The sequence below is a fragment of the Triticum dicoccoides genome, chromosome 4A, assembly GCF_002162155.2.
Source record: "Triticum dicoccoides isolate Atlit2015 ecotype Zavitan chromosome 4A, WEW_v2.0, whole genome shotgun sequence".
In the NCBI taxonomy this organism is placed as follows: domain Eukaryota; kingdom Viridiplantae; phylum Streptophyta; class Magnoliopsida; order Poales; family Poaceae; genus Triticum; species Triticum dicoccoides.
In genome coordinates this window covers 132,647,187-132,652,953 of record NC_041386.1, presented here as the reverse complement: position 1 = coordinate 132,652,953, position 5,767 = coordinate 132,647,187, and positions in this window count along the sequence as shown.

Here is a 5,767-nt window from a genome sequence, read left to right as displayed (position 1 = left end):
GGGAGCGTCACCATCTTCATCATCATCGATCCTCTCATTGGGAGGGGGTCAATCTCCATCAACATCTTCACTAGCACCATCTACTCTCAAACCCTAGTTCATCTCTTGTATCCGATCTTTGTCTCAAAACCTCAGATTGGTACCTGTGGGTTGCTAGTAGTGTTGATTACTCCTTGTCGTTGATGCTAGTTGGTTTATTTGGTGGAAGATTATATGTTCAGATCCTTTATGCATATTAATACCCCTCTGATTATGAGCATAAATATGATTTGTGAGTAGTTACCTTTGTTCCTGAGGACATGGGAGAAGTCTTGCTATAAATAGTCATGTGAATTTGGTATTCGTTCGATATTTTCATGAGATGTATGTTGTCTTTCCTCTAGTGGTGTTATGTGAACGCCGACTACATGACACTTCACCATTGTTTGGGCCTAGGGGAAGGCATTGGGAAGTAATAATTAGATGATGGGTTGCTAGAGTGACAGAAGTTGAAACCCTAGTTTATGCGTTGCTTCGTAAGGGGCTGATTTGGATCCATATGTTTCATGCTATGGTTAGGTTTACCTTAATTCTTCTTTCGTAGTTGCAGATGCTTGTAAGGGGGGTTAATCATAAGTGGGATGCTTGTCCAAGAAAGGGCATTACCCAAGCACCGGTCCACCCACATATCAAATTATCAAAGTAGCGAATGCGAATCATATGGACATGATGAAAACTAGCTTGATGATAATTCCCATATGTCCTCGGGAGCGCTTTCCTTTATATAAGAGTTTGTCCAGGCTTATACTTTGCTACAAAAAGGATTGGGCACCTTGCTTCACCTTGTTTACTTTTGTTACTTGTTACCCGTTACAAATTACCTTATCACAAAACTATCTATTACCGATAATTTCAGTGCTTGCAGAGAATACCTTAGTGAAAACCGCTTGTCATTTCCTTCTGCTCCTCGTTAGGTTCGACACTCTTACTTATTGAAAGGACTAGATATATCCCCTATACTTGTGGGTCATCAAGACTCTCTTCTGGTGCCGTTGCCGGGGAGGGAAGCGCCTTTGGAAGGTGGAATTTGGTAAGGAAAAATTTATATAGTGTGCTAAAATTTACTGTCACTTGTTCTATGGAAAATAATCCTTTGAGGGGCTTGTTCGGAGTATCTTCACCCTGACCAGTAGAGCAAAGAGTTGCTCCCAACCTACTGAAACGGGTATGATAGAGAAACGGCTAGCTAATCCTTTTACAGGAGATGGAACATTACATCCCGATATGCACCTAATCTAGGTGGATGAAGTTTGTGGATTATTTAAGTTTGCAGGTATGCCTAAGGATGTTATCAAGAAGAAGGTCTTCCCTTTATCTTTGAACGGAAAGGCATTGATATGGTTTAGGCTATGTGATGATATTGGATCATGGAACTACAACCAATTGAAATTGGAATTTCATCAGAAGTTTTATCCTATGCATCTGGTTCATCGTTATCGTAATTATATATATATATATATATATATATATATATATATATATAATTGTTGGCCTCACGAAGGAGAAAGCATCGCTCAAGCTTGGGGGAGGCTTAAGTCAATGTTATATTCATTCCCCAATCATGAGCTCTCAAGAGAAATTATTATTCAAAAATTTTATGCTCGGCTTTCTCTCAATAATCGCTCCATGCTCGATACTTCTTGTACTGGTTCTTTTATGATGAAAACTATTGAATTCAGATGGGATTTATTGGAAAGAATTAAACGCAACTCTGAAGATTGGGAAATCGACGAAGGTAAGGAGTCAGGTATAACACCTAAGTTTGATTATTGTTAATTATTTTATGGATATCGATGCTTTTCATGAATTTAGCACTAAATATGGACTTGACTCTGAGATAGTAGCTTCTTTCTGTGAATCATTTGCTACTCATGTTGATCTCCCTAGGGAGAAGTGGTTTAAATATCATCCTCCCATTGAAGTAAAAGTAGTTGAACCTATTAAAGTTGAATAAAAGACTATCACTTATAATGTTGAACCTATTGAGAAACCACCTTTCCCTGTTAGAATAAAGGATCATGCTATAGCTTCAACTATGGTTCGTAAGAGTAATGCTAGAACACCTACACCCCCCTAAGCAAATTAAAGTTGAATCTAGTATTGCTATGGTTAAAGATCTCTTGGTTGATAATATTGATGGGCATGTTATATATTTTTGTGATGAAGCTGCTAGAATTGCTAGACCCGATACTAAAGATAAACATAGACCTGTTGTAGGCATGCCTGTTGTTTCTGTTAAAATAGGAGATCATTGCTATCATGGCTTATGTGACATGGGTTATAGTGCGAGTGCAATACGTCATTCCTTATACAAAGAAATTATGCATGATATTGCACCCACTGAGATAGAAGATATTGATGTTACTATTAAGCTTGCCAATAGAGATACTATTTCACCAGTTGGGATTGTTAGAGATGTTGAAGTCTTGTGTGGGAAAGTTAAATATCCTACTGATTTTCTTGTTCTTGGTTCCCCACAAGATAACTTTTGTCCCATTATATTTGGTAGACCCTTCTTGAATACTGTTAATGCTAAGATAGACTACAAAAAGGATATTGTTCCTGTTGTGTTAGGGGGTATGTCTCATGATTTTAATTTTGCTAAATTTTGTAGACAACCCCATGATAAAGAATTGCCTAGTAAAGATGAAATTATTGGTCTTGATTCTATTGCTATGCCTCCTAATGATCCTTTAGAACAATATTTGTTAGACCATGAAAAATGATATGTTTATGCATGAAAGAAGGGCAATAGATGAAGTATTCTTTAAACAGGAACCTATTTTGAAACACAACTTGCCTGTTGAAATTCTAGGGGGTCCTCCTCTACCCAAGGGTGATCCCGTGTTTGAGCTTAAACCATTACCTGATACTCTTAAATATTCTTATCTTGATGAAAAGAAGATATATCATGTTATTATTAGTGCTAACCTTTCAGAGTAGGAAGAAGAGAGATTATTGATAACTCTGAAGAAGCACCGTGCTGCTATTGGATATACTCTTGATGATCTTAAGGGCATTAATCCCACTCTATGCCAGCACAAAATAAAATTGGAGAAAGATGCTAAACCTGTTGTTGATCACCAATGACGGTTAAATCCTAAGATGAAAGAAGTGGTAAGAAATGAAATACTAAAGCTTCTGGAGGCATGTATAATTTATCCTGTTGTTGATAGTCAGTGGGTAAGTCCTGTCCATTGTGTCCCTAAGAAGGGAGGTATTACTGTTGTTCCTAATGATAAAGAAGAATTGATCCCACAAAGATTGTTACAGGTTATAAAATGGTAATTGATTTCCGCAAATTAAATAAAGCTACTAGAAAGCATCATTACCCTTTACCTTTTATTGATCAAATGCTATACAGATTATCCAAACATACATATTTTTTCTTTCTAGACGGTTATTCTGGTTTCTCTCAAATACGTGTGTCGAAAGAGGATCAGGAAAATACCACTTTTACTTGCCCTTTCGGTACCTTTGCTTATAGACGTATGCCTTTTGGTTTATGTACTGCACCCGCTACCTTTCAAAGATGTATGACTACTATATTCTCTAACTTCTGTGAAAAGATTGTTGAGGTATTCATGGATGATTTCTCTGTATATGGAACTTCTTTTGATGAGATCTTAAGCAACCTTGAACGAGTTTTGCAGAGATGTGAAGAAACTGATCTTGTCTTGAATTGGGAGATGTGCCACTTTATGGTTAATGAAGGTATTGTCTTGGGGCATAAAGTTTCTGAAAGAGGTATTGAAGTTGATAAAGCTAAAGTTGATTCTATTGAAAAGATGTCGTGTCCTACGGACATTAAAGGTATAAGAAGTTTCCTTGGTCATGCCGGTTTTTATAGGAGGTTCATTAAGGACTTCTCAAAAATTTCTAGGCCTTTGACTAACCTCTTACAAAAATATGTTCCCTTTGTCCTTGATGATGTGTACAAGCATTTTAAATACTTAAGGAAGCTTCGATTTCTGCACCTATTGTTCAGCCACCTGATTGGAATTTACCCTTTGAAATTATGTGTGATTCTAGTGATTATGTTGTAGGTGCTGTTCTTGGACAAAGGGTTGATAAGAAATTAAATGTTATCCAATATGCTAGTAAAACTCTAGACAGTGCCCAGAGAAATTATGCTACTACTGAAAAAGAATTTTTAGCAATTGTATTTGCTTGTGATAAGTTTAGACCTTATATTGTAGATTCTAAAGTAACTGTTCACACTAATCATGCTGCTATAAAATATCTCATAGAAAAGAAAGATGCTAAACCTAGACTCATTTGATGGGTTCTCTTGCTACACGAATTTGATTTGCATATTATTGATAGAAAGGGAGCTGAGAACCCCATTGCAGACAACTTGTCTAGGTTAGAAAATGTTCTTGATGAACCACTACCTATTGATGATAGTTTTCTTGATGAACAATTAGCTGTCATAAATGCTTCTCGTACTGCTCCATGGTATACTGATTATGCTAATTACATTGTTGCTAAATTTATACCACCTAGTTTCACATACCAGCAAAAGAAAAAGTTTTTATATGATTTAAGACATTACTTCTGGGATGACCTACACCTTTATAAAGAAGGAGTAGATGGTGTTATTAGACGTTGTGTAGCTGAGCATGAACATGAGCAGATCTTATGGGGATTAATGACTACACATATAAAGAGTATGATGAATAAAAGTTGTTGGGAGCTAACAAATGTAGTTTTGGTCATCATTGCAATTAATAGGAAGTAATAAAGAAAGAGAGGTTTCACATATAAATATACTATCTTGGACATCTTTTATGATTTTGAGCACTCATTAAAATATGACATGCTAAAAAGTTGATCTTGGACAAGGAAGACAACGTAATGGGTTATGTTTTCTTATATACGAAATAAATTATATTGTCATGGATCATCCAACATGTTGAGATTGCCTTTCCCCCTCATGCTAGCCAAATTCTTTGCACCAAGTAGAGATACTACTTGTGCTTCCAAATATCCTTAAACCCAGTTTTGCCATGAGAGTACACTATATCTACCTAGGGATTGAATAAGATCCTTCAAGTAAGTTGGCATTGTTGCAAGCAATAAAAATTGCTCTTTAAATATGTATGATCTATTAGTGTAGGGAAAATAAGCTTTATACGAGCTTGTGATATGGAAGAAATAAAAGCGACAAACTGCATAATAAAGGTCCCTATCACAAGTGGAAATATAAAGTGACGTTCTTTTGCATTAAGATTTTGAACATCCAACCATAAAAGCACATGGCAACCTCTGCTTCCCTTTGCGAAGGGCCTATCTTTTATTTTTGTCTTATACCTTATACAAGAGTCATGGTGATCTTCACCTTCCCTTTTTACACTTTATCCTTTGGCAAGCACTATGTGTTGGAAAGATCCTGATATATATACAATTGGATGTGGGTTATCATAAACTATTATTGTTGACATTACCCTTGAGGTAAAAGGTTGGGAACTATAAGCACCTATCTTTCTCTGTGTCCGATTAAAACTTCATACCCATAAGTATTGCGTGATTGTTAGCAATTGTGAAAGACTAAATGATAGTTGAGTATGTGGACTTGCTGAAAATCCCTTATATTGACTCTTTCTGATGTTATGATAAATTGCAATTTCTTCAATGACTGAGATTATAGTTTGCTAGTTTTTCAATGAAGTTTCTGATTCATACTTGACATTGTGAATATATTGTTACTTCAACATAAGAAATCGTA